This window comes from Puma concolor, chromosome B2 (genome assembly GCF_028749965.1).
Source record: "Puma concolor isolate L17-30 chromosome B2, mPumCon1.1.hap2, whole genome shotgun sequence".
Classification (NCBI taxonomy): domain Eukaryota; kingdom Metazoa; phylum Chordata; class Mammalia; order Carnivora; family Felidae; genus Puma; species Puma concolor.
Genome location: NC_141671.1, coordinates 152,289,549 through 152,307,045, shown reverse-complemented (window position 1 = coordinate 152,307,045; position 17,497 = coordinate 152,289,549). Strand labels below are relative to the sequence as shown.

At 46.5% G+C, this 17,497-nt stretch overlaps 1 long non-coding RNA gene across 1 annotated transcript; it reads left to right on the top strand.

Moving 5' to 3' along the window:
• Positions 1-4,457: 4,457 nt before the first annotated feature.
• On the top strand, positions 4,458-16,767 carry LOC147581376 (uncharacterized). The gene is made up of 3 exons (XR_015251734.1): positions 4,458-8,789; positions 11,618-11,692; positions 15,696-16,767. It is a non-coding gene; the product is annotated as an uncharacterized LOC147581376 (long non-coding RNA).
• The last annotated feature ends 730 nt before the right edge of the window (positions 16,768-17,497 follow it).

The window sequence follows — 17,497 nt, the reverse complement described above, 5'->3', positions numbered from 1 at the left end:
TCGCACGGGCGGGGCTGGTCTGGGACGGATGGGTGTGGGCAGTCCAGGGTGGAGGGACGGAAGAACGGAGGCAAAACTCCCCGAGGGCGGGTTGGAGGGCGCGGGAGTCTGGCAGGTACTGACCTATGTACGCAGCAGGGCCTGTGTCCTGCTCCCTTGTCACCCCGCCCGGTTTCCCGCGGGTGTCCCTTGGTCACTAATGGACCCCATCCGGGGCGATTCCCTTTTTGTTGGGGTCAAATCAGAGCGCACCTCTTGGAGCTGCTTTCTTCTGAGGAGGGTGAATTATCGTGGTGTGTGCGTGTATTTCAGAGATGAGGTTTGTGAAACCCTTGCCGTGCTCTGGGAGGCGAGCCTCTCCTCTGCTCTCCTGTTGAGGCCTCCACGCTGTTGTCCGCTATTTCCACGCAGGGCAGGGTGAAGCTGGGGTGTCCAGCTCCCCTGGTGTGTATCCACTCAGATAACACATCTTTTCTCAGGCAGATGACGTCTACAAAACTCCACAGACGCAGAGCACGGAGTTTGCAAACTTAAAATGATAGAGAGGGGAAGAGTCATTTGACCTTCCCTTTTTCTGCTACCCCTTCACCCCCGACGGTAAAGCCTCTAAGTGTCCCGCTCGATGTGGAGACCTAAAATTGATTTCAGTAGCAAGTTTTCTAAATTTTAGGAATGTCTGTCTCATTAGCTGCTTCCTCTTTAACTGCCCCCTAGCCCTACCCCCCGCCCCTCAAAAGTGTTTTCCTGGCTGCAGAACACATTCCAACAGTCTATGTCCTCCGTGCCACTCATACAGGTGAAGTTGGTTTCTTACATGATCTGCGATGTGTTGTAACGAAAAGCCTTCGTCTCTGAAATGCCAAAGCTAACTAATGAAAATAGTGAGTTGTATTTGACAAAGCCTCTTTATTTTTGTCATTACTCCGTCTTCCAGTGTGGAGATAGTTTTTCTCTCCACCAATCGGGTTTCTTCTTTTGTAGGAGAGAGGAGAACCCGATCGTGCCTGCTGGGTTTTGTCTTCGGCTTTCTTTTCTACTGTACTCGTACAGTAGAGCTACATAAGGAGGCTTTTCAGCAGAGAAGCCTGAGGTGTTGAACCAGTGCCATGGGGGAATGAATTCTTCCATAGTTCTGTCGTCTTCCTTCTCAAAATCAGAGCGTGGTGATTTGCAGAACAGCCTATGTGTATGAATGCCGTCTTCATGTTCTGGCATTCTGTTCCTTTATACCTTGAAGTTCTGGCGCTGCTCTCTTGACCCAAGTTGTGTTTCCTTTTGGTTTGGTTTTGTGTTCGTAGGGGCCATCAGGGGGCCAGTGCCGCTCAGAACTGTCTAGCTAGGTTCCCCACGTGCCCTGCGCGTCATTAGCCACAATGTCAGCGGAGGTCTGACAGTAAGAGCTTTATTCCTGATGGTGCTATTACCAAGAGTGACTTCGCCCTTAAAGAATTACGTAGCTTGCCAAGCTGGCGAGTAGGTTGCTGGAGTCCAAAGTAAGTGCACTATAGTGTTGCTGGAGGAAGCTCAGTATGGCAAGAAGGAAGATAAGCACCAGCGCCCTGCGGTGTTATTCTTGTCGTAAAAAATGCACAAAATGCAGGGCGCACACAAAATGCCTGCAGGGTGACACGGGACACACCGAAGGCTCTTAGTGTTAATTATTACAGTTTCCATGAATCTCATCAAAAGTCCCCCTCTGTATGTTGTATGAGTGGTATAGTAACATCCAAACTACAATTCATAGTAGATCCCAACCAGCATGAGTTTATTGACAAAGGTTTAAAAGCAACCTGAAATCCATAGAACACCTACAGTTCGTAAGTCGTGACGAGCCGGTATCGTTTAGGCCATGAGAGTGTTCAGGCTGGCATTCTTCCGCTAACGGTCATTGTCCAAGAAGACCTCAAGATAATATACTGAGACCTGTGTTACTTTTGAGGCTACGTTATAAAAATAAGTAGACACGATCTTCTATTTTCAGCGTACTGCTGAGTTCTGGTACGTTTAAGAAATCGGATTTAAGTGCTAGTCAAGAGATGCTGTATAAAAATGAATTCATTATTTATTATTCTTTATTCTTTATTTATTTATGAAACAATTTATTATTGACCCCACCTTATGGACAGAGAATCAGAGAAGTGACATCAGACACTAGGCTGAAGGTGAGCCAAGCTATATCGGGCGAGTCCTTAAAAGGGAGATCTTTTTCATCTATGGGTCTGTTTTAAGATGTATTTTCCACTTTGTATTTAGCTTTTGGTTTTCTTTTTTTAAACTATTATTTTATTTTCAGTTACACTATTAAAAAAGTAAGAGCTCCTGCCTAAATCTGCATTGATCTACAAATATTTCTAAATATCTCTGTCTTGGGGTGCCTGGGGGACTCAGCCAGTGGAGCGTCCGGCTTCCGCTCAGGTCACGATCTCACGGTTCGTGGGTTCAAGCCCCGTGTCGGGCTCTGTGCTGACAGCTCGGAGCCTGGAGCCTGCTTTGGATTCTGTGTCTCCCTCTCTCTCTTGCTCTCTCTCTCTCTCTCTCTCAAAAATAAACACACATTTTTTTAAAAAAAGTAAATATCTCTGTGTAAAACTTAAATCTGCTTAAAACTTTAAAGTACAATGTAATGGGACTAAATGTAGGAGAACAAATAAATAATGATATTTTAAAATTCTGGTTAAGCTCTGAACTTAAAAAAAAATTTTTTTTAATATGACAGAAACCAGGTTCCAAGACCAACCAAATGTAATAAACCTATTCCTGCCTCAATTTTCACAAGCTCTGGAAAATAGAAAATGCCAAGAGAAAGATTAGGAGCTCAATCCATCTCAGAAGTACAAAGGGTACAAACATATCAACTATGTTTCATGACCTACAGGTCATTTCATTTTCTAGCCACTAATAAACTTCCTATTTTAGTAAATTAATCACATTTTGAACTATTTTAATCCTATAATCATCCAGATCATCTATGAGAACTTTGGCTAGATCCGTTAGCTCAGAGGATGGTCTTCCAATAAAACTTCAAGCGAACGGATGTGATAAAGTTACAAAAAGCAAACTTGCTGGGTGAACTGCCTGCCAAGCTATCTGCGAGGTGAATGTTAGTTACTATGGAAAGTTAAATAACCAGACTCTTCCTCTGCCTAAGCCATGGCTAGGAGGTCAATGTTGTTAAGTTAGTTTAAGAAAAGAGAGAGATTCCAGAGGAATGGTCTCCGGAAGTAAGTAGGGTACCTGTTACTTCACTGATAAACAGAGGAACGTAGCTGCAAATTCTTTCTCCGTTGTATTCCCAGGTTGGTGATGGTTAACTTTCGGGTTACCTGGTCGAGTTTTCAGGAAACGAGTTTTCATAGAGAAAGCAGAGATACAAAAAGGACTTAAAATAGGAATTTAATCTTACCAACTCTAACCTCTGTGGTTCAGTGTGACTGCTAGCGTTTTATAAATTAGGATAATGCTGCAAAACCTACCAAATCTTAAATAGACAAAGAAGATATTTACACAGGATGCAAAGGAAATAGATGGTGGCTGTGTGTGTGTGTGTGTGTGTGTGTGTGTGTGTGTGTGACGTTAGACGGGAATCACATCTTGTGAACACTGGTCACTTGCCCTTAACGTGTTGGACAATCGCTTCATGTTACTTTGGTTTACGTGAGGCCTCCTTAGTGCCCGGGACCGCTCTTACTGAGTCTGTTTCTGTTCCCTGCTCCCAGTACTGAGTGTAGCACGGTGCCTTGCACGTAAGCAACGTTTGCTGAGTAACTGCGGACTGGAGTGGAGGCCGCTGTGGGGTGTGGCACACCCTCCACGGTCACCAGCCCTCAGTCAAGTGAGTGATCTTTGCAAGGCTGGACTCCACAGCACGGAAGCCACATTTTCCACCCAGCCTCTCGCCTGTTCTCTAGATGAGAAAAGGTAGGGTCTCGACAGTGCGGCTGGATGGAGAACATGTGTCTGCCTCGTCCCTGGGTCTCGATCTACTGAGCGGCTTTAACGTGACTCCGTCCACTGGCGGCCATTGATTCAAAAGAAGCGAAGAGAATGCGGGAGACATTATGAAAGGCAGGTTCTAAGGTGAGCTAAATGTAATAAGCCGGATTCCAGCCCCAATGTGCATAGGCTGTGGGAAATATAAAGTATCAGGGAAAAGATTAGGAATGTAACAGACCTCAGGAAAGCAAATGGCACAGATATGTCAGCTATGACTCTCCACGTCTTGTGCCGTTTCCTCCTAGAAAGTGGGTACGATATAGAAATATATAAATAAATAAACAGTGCCATACAGTTACTTATATAAATGTATAAATTATGTATCATTGTACAGTACATATTGTATGCTGATATACAGAATATGTATGATTTTGCTAGAAAAAAATTTTTAAATTTTTTAAATGTTTTTTTTTTTTATTTATTTTTGAGACGGAGACAGAGCATGAGCAGGAGAGGGACAGAGAGAGAAGGAGACACAGAATCCGAAGCAGGCTCCAGGCTCCGAGCCGTCAGCACAGAGCCCGACGCGGGGCTCGAACTCATGGAGTGTGAGATCGTGACCTGAGCCAAAGTCAGACGCTTAACCGACTGAGCCACCCAGGCGCCCTGCTAGAAAACATTTTTCAATGCAAACTCCCGTTAAAGTTTATTTAAACAAGTAAAAACACAGGCCAAATGAAGGAAGCATGGACGTAAATGCTTTACCAGCAGTAAAAACTGGAGAAACCAAGAGAACTGAATGTTGAGAAACATGTTGTTCATGGGAAACCCAAAAGTGGAATAGCTCAGGACTTTGCCCCGGCCTCTCCTTTATCCACCAGCATCTCTGGAAATCAAAAGTACCAAATTATAAGTGTTTGCTTTTGGAAATGCAGTGCAACATCAACATTTTTAAAAGTGCTTGGGGTGCCTGGGGGGGCTCAGTTGGTTGAGCGTCCGACTTCAGCTCAGGTCAGGATCTCACGGTTCGTGAGTTCGAGCCCCATGTCGGGCTCTGTGCTGACAGCTCAGACCCTGGAGCCTGTTTCGGATTCTGTGTCTCCCTCTCTCTCTGGCCCTCCCCTGCTCTCTCTCTCTCTCTCATAAGTAAACGTTTAAAAGGTTTTTAAAAAGTGCTAATGTTGCAACATTTTGTGAAAAGTGAAAATTGTGGCCTAAGGCTTCGGTCAGGATGGCGTTGTGTTTGTGCTGGAAACGCCGGTGCCATGCACATGCACCTGTTCTGAATAGACACCAATGAGAGGAGGAAGACAGAGAAAATGTAAAATCAGAGGGTACCTGAAACAACGCAGACATCGCTGAGGATCCGCATCTGGACAGAAGTGCACAGCAGTGGGAAGGAGCTGGAGGGGCCATCCTGCTGGACCCGGGGCCCCGAGCAGGCAGATCCCGGAAGGAACTGAGGTCCCGTAGGGTGGTGGGGATGACAGTGCCCACGGGGAGAGGAGGAAACACTGACCCAGCCTTCTGAGCGGAGGTGAGCTAAGCCAGGCAGTGGTGTATCTGGACGCCACCTGCCAGGACTGCACATCTTGCTCCAGGGTGAGGTCCCCCCTCGGACCAGGTCAAGGCCTTTGTTAGCCAGAGGGAGGCATGGGCACTGCGAGAGTGGGAGAGAGAGACTGCGAGAATCACCACCTAGGATGAGCTGACCAGCCCCAAATTCCAAAACGTGTGCAAAAACCAAATGCTAAAGGACCATCCAAAGCAGCAGTTGAAAGATGAATTCACTGCAGATAAAACAAAAATAATGAAACATTCCGAAAAGAGCTTTAAATACATGTATAGGAAACATAAAGAACTATATGATTAGATAATACTCATAGAAGGGGGTAAGAAATTGTGAAACAAAGAGCTGGCAGAAATAAGCATATATTTAAAAAGAACCAACTGGAAATCCTACAGATGATAAATGTAGCAATTGGCGGAAGCCCAAAAGGAAGAAGAAACGCGCTGAGGGACGCATCTGGAAAACATAGTGGTAAGAGGCTTTTGAAGATAGGGGTCCAATGAGGGACAAGAGCAATGGGCTAGGAGAGCTCAGTCTACTCTAATTAGAATTCCAGAGAAGCGAAGAGAATGGCAGAGAAACATAATTAAAGCAATGAAAGGTGGGAATGTTCCAGAGTGTCAGAAACACATGAGTCTTCACATTGAAAGTGCTCTCAAACATCAAGCAGGATGAAAGAACGTACCCCCCCCCCACCTGGTATAGAGCAGTAAGACTGCCAGGCCAAGGTCAAAGTGGAAATGTTAATAATTACTTCAGACTACAGATGTGGGAAAAAGGATAGAATCAGAGAGAGAACTAGAAACCACGCCCCTCGTGTGTGAGGGGCAACCGTAGAAGAGGAAGCTCGGGCTCGGACAGGTGTATTTCTGGACACCCTTGCCCCCGCTCACTTCACTGTCCCCCTCACCCTTAACAGCGTGGGCTTGAATGGCACTGGTCCGCTTAGACGTGGATTTTTTACAGTCCCGTACTACAAATGTATTCTGTCTTCCTTGAGATGTTCTCGATCACATTTATGTTTCTCTCACCTTACTGTGAGGCGACATTATATCATGCGTATAATATGCAGTATGTGTTAGCTGTTACGTAATCAGAAGGCTTCTGGCCAACAGTAGGCTATCGGTGGAGAAGGTTTGGGGAAGTCAAAAATCATGCACATATTTCTGACTCTGAGACACCGGTGTGCCTGACCCCTGCATTGATCAAGGGTCAACTGTGTTCTAACACCGCCATAATTTGAAAACAATTGCTTTTCAGTCGTCAACTATTAAGTCTGTGTTCACATTTCAGAGGACTTTTTATTTTTTTATTTTTTATTATTTTTTTAAATGTTTATTTGGAGAGAAAGTGTGTGCACACAGTGGGGAGAGGGACAGAGGGAGAGAGAGAGAGAGAGAGAGAGAGAGAGAGAGAGAGGGAGAGAGAATCCTAAGCAGGCTCTGTGCTCAGCAAAGAGCCTGACGCGGGGTTCTATCCCACGTCCCTGGGATTGTGACCGTAGCCAAAATCAAGAGTCGGGCACTCAACCAACTGAGCCACCCTGGCGCCCCCAGAGGATTTATTAAACCTACACATTCGCTCAGCCCTAGACACAGAATCAAGATCCAGAATCTGTGCATTTGACGTCTCCCTGAGTGATTCCAGTAGGTCTGACAACCGCTGGCTTAGATGACATTTTAGATCCTTCTTGACCTTGAGGCTGTGACACACACATCTGCAATCACACCTAGGTGAGGCTGTCTCCCTCACGTCACTGAACCAGGATGGGAATCCATTCTGCACCTGTTATCTAGGTGTTGGGATGAGAAAGTAGCATGGGGGTGGGGGGGACAAATTCCCAAGTTTGACATCTATCCCATAACACTAATCGTAGGACAGTGTGAGGGGATCATTATAGCTGAGACCTGGTTTCTGCTGGTGAGAAATGAACATCAGGGTGGCGATGACCTGACCGCCCACACGCAGACCCCCCACACAGCCCAAATTAAAGTATGTGGATGTACTCGCCCAGTGTCCACGGCTACAGAGATGTTTTCATCCTGATTTGAACGCTGGCACCGTAGGGGTTAAAAATGTACGTGACAACAAGGGACGTGCGGGGAGGTTTTTTTTTAATAGACGTGAACATAAGTGAAACAGCACAGAAGTATTCGTGCTTATGTGTGTGTAAAAAAAGAAACACAGTAAAATTTTAACTTTTTATGTGTATTTTTAATTATTAAAAGACACTGCATTAGCAATTCCATTTGTTCAGAACATCGCAGCAAGCCTGCAAGGTCTTGGGACGGATGTAGGCGAGAGAATGCTGTCGTAAATATCTGACTGGGTGGTGGTTGTTTTGGCTGTGAAGTATGGTCCCTGTGTTCATGACAGCGCAATGTCTGTGACGAATTTGGTCCGTTACTGTGAATTTTTAAACTGTTTTCTATATGTGGGAGAAGACACGTGCTCCTCTCCCCTGCCCCAAACTACGAAACCGCCTTTCCAGTCCTTTCTGTCCCCAAGACTCACGAGTGTCTCATTGCCGATCCCCTCCCCTGTCCCTCTTTCTCCAGCCCGCACCCCCCACCCCCGGCCCATCACATGCCTTCTCCAACTCGGGGGCTTGTCAGCCGGATCTCAGGGTTGTCCCCAACTCCCTCCTGTTTCACTTTGCATGTCCTTCCGGTTTCCTGACGCTGGCAGTCCTCTGTCACAGTGCCCTCCTGGGGTCTTGTTGCACCGTCCCCCCGATGTCAAACCTGTCCGATCTTCCTAATGCACCACTGCAGTCATGTCATAGCGATTTTCACCCTAATGACACCCTCACAGTCAGTCCGCTCAGCCCAGCTCGTTTTGTTAGCTCAGTTTCCTAGTATTTCACAGGTGAGTTCAAATAAATCGCTCCCTCTCCGTCTTACGAACTTGCCCCTGCTCCCCCACCTCCCCAGCTTTGCTCGAATCTTCCCTCCACTGGGAAGACCCCCTCTCGTACCCACTCGGTGAAATCCTAACCATTTCCCTAGACATCAGTGCTGTTGGCTGGTTTTGATTTTCCTCTACTGAGCACCAGAATGTCACCTTCCACCCCTGTGATGTCAGGCACGGCCACATGACTTGTTCCGGGTAACGAGAAGGTGCGGAAGCAGGGTGTCGCTTCCGGGTGGAAGTGTTTAAGAGCCGGTGAGTGACCGGCCAGCTCTGTCTTCCTTGGCTGCAGTGCCTGTGCAGGAGCGGGGGAGCCGCGACACGGAGCAGCCCAGTCTCAGCCACGACCAGCCCTGCAGGGCCACCGGGCCCCACGGTGGGTGTTAAGCCCTAGAAGTGGGGGGTGGCTACTACCGTGGGACAACTTGCGCCACCACACAAGTGCTGAGCACGGTCTTAGGCTCACACAGACCTGAGGTTGAATGTCACCTGCCCGCCGTTGGCCGTGAGTGGCCAAGCATCCCTCTGAAACCCAGTTTTCTCATCCGAGCAATTGGCAGGATGCTCAGGACCCTGAAAGTTAAGCGAGCTGTATGCTTGCAATGTCCAGCCTCAATGTCCAGTTTCAATGTCAGTGTTGAGATCTTCCCCCTTCCTGGCGTTGCAAGTGTACAAACCCTGATGTAATTTCAGAGAAGACGATTTATTTGGTCTTCTGCTATTTGTAGGACAATTATAAGACTACACAAATTTTCTGCCCAATGTGTTCGCTGAAGTGTAATCTCTCTCTCTCTTTTTTAGTGTTTATCTTTTTAGTTTTGGGGGGAGAGAGAGAGCGTGAGAGCTCGAGCAGGGGAGGGGCAGAGGGAGAGAGAGAGAGAGAGAGAGGGAGAGTCCCAAGCAGGCTCCACACTGGCAGTGTGGTTCTTGAGCCCATGAACTGTGAGCTCATGGGCTGAGCCGAAATCAAGAGTTGGACAGTTAACCAACTGAGCCACCCAGGTGCCCCAAAGTATAATCTCTTCTATTTTTTTAAAGAGATTTATTTATTCATTTACAATTTTTTGGATGTTTATTTAATTTTGAGAGGGAGAGAGAGAACTCGAGCAGGGAGGGGCAGAGATAGAGGCAGACACAATCCGAAGCAGGCCGCAGGCTCCGAGCTGTCAGCACAGAGCCTGACGTGGGGCTCGAACCCACGAACCGTGAGATCGTGACCTGAGCTGAAGTCAGACACTCAACCAACGGAGCCACCCAGGCGCCCCACCCCTAATCTCTTCTAAAGTAAGGCACAGATACATATTTCTTTTTCAGATAGTTAATGAGGCAAAATGTATAATTAATTTGGTTAAATTATTGCATTCTAATATTCATGTCTTTCTAAAACAAACCTCAGGTGGAATTTTTACCTAAATTGAAAAATCTATTTAAAAACAATTATCAGAAAAGTAAAAAATAATAGAATAAAAAAATGTTTGTTGTTCAAATATGTCTCCAGTTACTTTTGACCTGAATATCTATTTTGAAATATGTGACAGATTTTTATTTCAAGGGTTTTTGTTTGTTTGATGCAGATTTGCCTAAGTATTAAGGATGAAATGAATAAACATACCTTCATTATAGAGGTTGCAATTTCCTTGAGAAGCTTAAGACATCACTAGCATCTTTTTTTTGTTTTTTGTTTTTTAAATGTTTGTTTATTTTTGAGAGAGACAGAAACAGAATGTGAGTGGGTTAGGGGCAGAGAGAGAAGGAGACAGAATCCGAAGCAGGCTCCAGGCTCCGAGCTGTCAGCACAGAGCCCAAAATGGGGCTCGAACCCATGAACCCTGAGATCATGACCTGAGCCAAAGTAGGACACTTACCTGACTGAGCCACCCAGGTGCCCCGAAAAAATAAAATATTAAAAGGGGCTGTAGCTGGGGTGCCTGGGTGCCTCTGTTGGTTACCTGTCCAACTCTTGATCTCAGCTCAGGTCATGATCTCACGGTTCATGAGTTTGATCCCCGAGACAGGTTCTGCAGTGTGGAGCTTGCATGGGATTCTCTCTTTCTTCCTCTCTCCCTGCACCTCCCCCACTCGATCATACACTCTCTCTCTCTCTCTCTCTCTCTCTCTCTCAAAAATAAGTAAATAAACTTAAAAAGGGGGGGGGGACTGTAGCCAAGAGTGTACATAACAAAGTATCCGACAGACATATGCCCAATTATGGGTGAAATAATTATGTTCTAGCTAAAAACTATTTGTTTAAATATAGAAATTCATGAAGAGACGTCCCTTGTTCCAAGACTAATGCCAACATGTTACGATTATTATTTTTTTAGTCAAATAATGTGGTTTACTTGTTGCAGGACAATTTAAGGGGTGGCGAAGCAGGGTGAGTTCCATATTTAAAAAAGTACGTTCTAAATACTTTTAGTCTTGTGCGACTTTCTACACCACAAGTCCACGTTTTCACAAGTGACCCTTACTTCTGAGGTCACATACAGCTTGCATTAATAGGGACAGAGGTTAATATTTTAAGCCGGGGATCCAGCCTGGTTGCTGTTTTCAAGTGGTTGAAAAAAATCAAAATGAGAGGTGACACATGACGAAACACTAATTTAAAGCCTAGAAATGTACAGTATTAGCTAACAAATAGGGATAAAGTCACAGAAGTCAAAGAAGAGGGAGAATCTGATTCTCATCAGGCTTGACTTCACCGTACTTGTCAGAAACAAAAAGGCCTCAGATTTCACAGCTCTTCTGGGAGGGCAAGGACAGTTGGCCCAGAAGAAAGAGTTTTAGTCCAAAATGAGATTCTCGAAGTTTTCTACTGGCAAACCCAGAATTCAATGTTTGGGAACATCTGTAATTAGGACTCTTTCTGAAAGGTCCAGCAAGGTGGCCACGGGAAAGCCCCTGACGTATTTGGACAATTTGATAAGCAAGGTGTAGGGTCAAGAACCGAGCCCAGGCTGGGCCCCCGAGGGACAGCTGTAGGGATAGAAGCTGAATTACCGTCTTTAGCTTCCAAGTGCACTGACTCAGAGTGAAGCAGACAGTAGCTGTGTATGCAGTTCTGCGTATATCCTGGGGAAAAGCACAGTGATGAATTAATGAGGACACCCAGCGGGTCCTGGAGAAGGGCACGGAGCGCGGAGCAGGAATCTCACCCCACGGAAGCCAAGGCTGGACCACAGTCACCTGGGTCTCTGCCTGCAGGTGCAACAGCGTCGGGATCCTGGCTCCTTCTCGTTCTTCCCCGTCTGTTCCCTTCCCAGGCCACTGCCGCGCTTGGTAAGAGCCTCTCCCCCGAACTCCCACATCATGCTTGCTGTCACACTCATGTTTCTCCTAATATAGGACCCTAGGGGTACTTGTAACCTTTATGTTGAAGGCACATAAGCGTACAGCTCAGTTAACCCCACACGAACGTACCAGTTTATAAAATAAAACAAAACGACCGAATATTCCTAACACCCCGGAAGCCCCCCTCACATCTCTTCCCAGTGAATCCCTTCCATTCCTCGTCAAAGTGAAACACTATCCTGATTCATCACAGATGAATTTGCCTTGTTTTAGAAATATATAAAAACAGAATCAAAGTGGGGGTGGGGCTTTTTCATATTAACTGCTGGGCACAATCCCATCCTAGGATATGCAGTCATTTCTACCGTTAGAGAACATTTGGATGATTACCAGTTTCTGCCAGTTGAGAGTCGTGCCGCTCTGGGGGCGCCTGGGGGGCTCGGTCAGTGGAGCATCCGACTCTTGATTTCAGCTCGGGTCGCGGTCCCAGGATCGTGGGGTTAAGTCCTGCATCAGGCCCTGCACTGAGCATGAAGCCTGCTTAAGATTCTCTCTGTCTCTGTCTCTGTCTCTCCCTCTGCCTCTCTCCCCCACTCATGTGCTCTCGCTCTCTCTCTAAGACACTAAAAATTAAAAAAATTTAAAAAAGGACAGTGCCGAATAGTTTTGTAGGAGCCTTTACGCGCACCACGAGTAGGCGTGTTGGCTGGGTGTGTGCCTGGGGCGTCATTGCCAAGGTCACAGTGCACACAAGCGCACACGTTCAGCGGATACCGACTGTTTTCCAGCATGCCCGAATCACGGCACGTTCCCGTCAGCGTGGTAACAGCTCGTGTTGTCTGTCTGTAGCCATTCCGGTGTCCGTATCGTGATATCTTACTATTTTAATTCTCGTTTTTATGAGAATTACCATCTTTTCACATATTTATGGACCACTTGGATGTCCTATTTTGTGAAGTGCCTCTTGAAGTCTTTTGTTTATTCAAAAAAATTTTTTGGGGGGGCGCCTGGGTGGCGCAGTCGGTGAAGCGTCCGACTTCGGCCAGGTCACGATCTCGCGGTCCGTGAGTTCGAGCCCCGCGTCGGGCTCTGGGCTGATGGCTCGGAGCCTGGAGCCTGTTTCCGATTCTGTGTCTCCCTCTCTCTCTGCCCCTCCCCCGTTCATGCTCTGTCTCTCTCTGTCCCAAAAAAATAAATAAACGTTAAAAAAAATTTTTTTTTAAAAATAAAAAAAAATAAAAAGAGAATCTAGGGGCGCCTGGGTGGCGCAGTCGGTTAAGCGTCCGACTTCAGCCAGGTCACAATCTCGCGGTCCGTGAGTTCGAGCCCCGCGTCGGGCTCTGGGCTGATGGCTCGGAGCCTGGAGCCTGTTTCCGATTCTGTGTCTCCCTCTCTCTCTGCCCCTCCCCCGTTCATGCTCTGTCTCTCTCTGTCCCAAAAAAATAAATAAACGTTAAAAAAAATTTTTTTTTAAAAATAAAAAAAAATAAAAAGAGAATCTAGGGGCGCCTGGGTGGCGCAGTCGGTTAAGCGTCCGACTTCAGCCAGGTCACAATCTCGCGGTCCGGGAGTTCGAGCCCCGCGTCGGGCTCTGGGCTGATGGCTCGGAGCCTGGAGCCTGTTTCCGATTCTGTGTCTCCCTCTCTCTCTGCCCCTCCCCCGTTCATGCTCTGTCTCTCTCTGTCCCAAAAATAAATAAACGTTGAAAAAAAAAAATTTAAAAAAAAAATTTTTTTTTAACGTTTATTCACTTTTTTTGAGAGAGAGAGAGAGAGTGAGCAGGGAAGGAGCAGAGAGAGGGAGACACAGAATCCAAAGCAGGCTCCAGGCTCCGAGATGTCAGCACAGAGCCCGACGCGGGGCTGGAACCCATGACCGTGAGATCATGACACTGAGCCACCCAGGCGTCCCTAGGATATAATTATTAAATTGAAAAGTTTTAGTTAAAAATAGAACATATCTTGCTTTTCTATACAAATTAAAAATGTAAAACTTCATAGCCAATTTAAGAAGTTTTAAGTTGAAAACATTTATGTTTGAGTTTTATTGAGATGTCAGGATTCTACGCAAGTCTGGATGGAGAAATATTTACAAAACATATATCTGGGAGGGGAGAAAAAGGATCAAATTGATATGTGTAATTCACTGTATGTTAATTATACCTCAATAAAGCGAGAGAAGAAGATTCTACTTATCTGCAACCCAAATCATGTTATATACACAGCAAATGTCATGTGCTTGGTCAGAGTGGTTTCCTGTTGTGGTTTTCACTTCTTGAGGTGGTTGCGCTGAGGAAAAATCTGGTTACTTTTTTCTTTCTGATCCTTTTTAAGACATTTAATTTTGGCAATTTTGCTTCTTTAAAAAAATGGTGTACATTTTGGAAGTAAATCAGAGCCATCAACACTGGGAATAAAACCATGTATTCCTCTTGTGTAAAATCTTTCTCCATGTCTAAAAATAAGCTACAATTCTAAGTTTAAATACAACTTAAAAAAAAAGTGTTTCCTGGTTAGGGAAAAAAAAAAAAAAAACAAAACCCTGCAGAAATGTACATATAACAATGACTTATAAAATTTGTTCAGAAATCGAATTTTTTCAGTTAGATTACCAAATTATCAACATTTTTGTATATAGTATTATTAGCTTTACAAGCAAGAAAACTGCACAGCGTGCCCAATTCAGGCGTCACATCCTGCAGCATTAAAAGTCAAGTGGTCTGAAGAGGTGAGAGATCACGGGGACAGAAGTGGTTCCTGCTTGGCCTTGCGTTCTAAAGCGGTGACCCAACACTTTAAGGACGTCCCTGACACGTGCTATAATTTTGATTCTACTGCTCATTTACTTTCTTTTTTTTTTAATTTTTATTTTTGAGACAGAGAGAGACAGAGCATGAGCAGGGGAGGGGCAGAGAGAGAGGGAGACATAGAATCCGAAGCAGGTTCCAGGCTCCGAGCCGTCAGCGCAGAGCCCGACGCGGGGCTCGAACTCACGGACTGTGAGATCATGACCTGAGCCGAAGTCGGACGCTTAACCGACTGAGCCACCCGGGCGCCCCTACTACTTGTTTACTTTCTGTATTTCATGTTCTACCTGTGAAAAATGCAGAATGATAATGCCAGGCATGGTTAAAAGGGTTGATGGTAATAAGTCTGTCATTGAAATTTTAAACATCCCCTCATCAGCAAGGGGCAGATTAGTCACTGTCCTGTGCAATAAAGATAATGTCTCCTGTGGGGCAAAGAGTAGGTTATAGAAGAGTGAGAGTTCCTACGCTTGGAGCTGGTCAGCTGTGGCACAGACCCACCGCCTGTGCAGCGTCTCCCCAAACCCTACAGCACCCCATGGCACATAGAGAGAGCAGGGGACAGAGGGGGACGTGAAGCTCATGCTGCCTGCTTTGCTGGGGACAACAAAGCCCTTTGTCTCTGAGCCAGGAAGCTCGTGTCTTCTGCCAGCACCTTCTGGCGCCTCGCCAGGCTGACCTGTTACTTGCAAGGAGGCTGAGCCCTCACACGCTTCTTGTCACGGACCGCTGTCAGCGTTTTGCGTGAGGATTGGAGGAGGTGCTAGGTCACCTTGCCAAATGCTAGTCCCTCAAAAGTATCCTTCCTTCCTGACACCAACTTACTAAAAACTATGAATGTTTGTCAGCCAATCATTACTTTTCTTTTTAGGTTTCAGTTGGTACTTGTAATTATATCTCAATAGCCCATGCCGTGGATACTTACAAGACAAGCAGCTAGATGAAAGTAAATGCATTTTTTTTTTTGGATTTTTCTCTTTTCAAGTCAACTCTTTAGACATTTCCAGATGATAGACTAAGACTTACACTTTTGTGTAGGTGGCCCCAGTAACTGGCATCCGTATGTATTTAAAATTTTAGCCATCGAAAGCACACTTGGTGCAGTATTGCAAATGTTTTTAAGAAAAAAGATACTACCAAAGGATGCCCAGTGCTTGTAATTCTTACCGTGTTTTCTGATTGTAGTTTGCAGGAAATAGAAGACTCAACTGTGACCAGCTAATGAAAAGAAAATGAAAAATCACTCTCACTGCAAGATAAAAATTGGCTTCTGAGGTTCGACCTGCTATGGGACTCTGACACAATATTAATGATGATGCATTATTTTTCAATAACAAATTCTGCCCCGAGCCTCAGTAATACTGTCGTATTCTCTTCTGTTTCCAGTTTCTGTTTGAAGAGAGGGCAGCATCCCTTAACTTTTATATCTTCTTCCTCACCTCCTGGATGTCTGCCAATATTAGATATTGATCACACACTGTAACATCACTACCCCTACCAGGGTTTATGGCGTTTAAAAATTCTTACCAGACCTTCTTGTAAAAATTTCACAGGGAGATCACGAAATATTAAGCCACATGAAACAGCACTTCTTTTTGTCAAAACATTTCATTGTAACCTCTGTTTAAGGAAAGCACCCCAACCACCAAATTCTCCTTAATGTTAGTTTCCTTGAAAAACGACTTTCTGGTGTGCTTCTGGAGGTTTTCTTGCAAGCCCCACCCCCAGAAGATGGGTGCTTGGACGGGCGTTTTGGTTTATTGGTGAAGAGTTGAGCTTCCTGTTCAGTCTGTGACCAATTCCCCCCCGTACCTGTTTACATTTATGATGGTTACGGCTTAAACAATAGAACATGATGTAAAGAATATTTGTTAGCTAAGCAGAGTGGCTTCATGGGCTGTCTGGCCGTAACGGATGAGACGTGTCTGATGGGGGCGGGCTGGAGTGACTTACACATCTGCCCTGACTTGAGGTCCTGTATGAACGTCGCGAACTTTCCGAAGGCCTCATTGCCGGTGGAGGAAGTTCCGAGGGGCGTGCAGTCCTCCTGTTACCGATTCTGTGGCTCCACTCGGGCTGGCCGCCTGGTTATGTCCTGCACCCTCCCGACAGTGTCCTCCCCCGTAACATGGGGCTGTCAGCCCCTGCTGGCTAATGATAGTGTGAGAACAAGCAGAATGCCAGCATTTGGCAGCCACCGAGGCTTTGTTTTCTGCCCCCTCTTCTGGCCCCATGCACCTTCCGACCTCGCGCCAAGTCTTGGAGGTGGTGGGTGATGTGGTAAAGCAGGAGGCCTTTTCTTTTTTTTTTTTTTCTAATGTTGAGAGAGAGCTGAGAGACAGAGATCGTGAGCAGGGGAGGGACAGAGAGAGAGGGAGGGAGAGAGAATCAGAAGCGGTCTCCGTGCTGTGGCACAGAGCCCGATGCGGGGCTCGAACCCACAAACTGTGAGATCACGACCTGAGCTGAGGTCAAGAGTCAGACGTTTAACCGACTGAGCCGCCCGGGGGGTCTGAGACGTCATTTTCTTAACTGAAGAAGTACGTGATCTACTCTTCAAAAATCCCTCAGAAGAGCATTTTGGAAGGAGGACCGTGATAAGAAAGGAGGCAGGCGGGGCGGACACGCGTTCGTTCCCCAGGGGCCCAGCGCCGGGAGGCGCCGCAGGGACAGAGGGTCAGGTGGAGGATCCAGGAGACAGAGGCCGAGAGGGGTGGCGGGAGGGACCAGGGGCCGTCCCGGCGTTTGTGTAGTTGGTCCCCCACCCCGTTTTACAAAAGGGACCGCTGACACTCGGGAGCCGCTGGACAGGGCCCTGGGAGGCTCATCTCCCGGCTGCACGGGTGGTTGGCTGGAGGGGCCAAGGCAGCCTGACTTCAGCAGGGGCAGGTGTGACAGGCCGACGTGGGCCTGGGTGGTGACCGTGGACGTGCCGAGCGTGTCTCCGGCCTGCCGTGTGGACCGGTTCCTGGCCCAGCCTGGAGTTG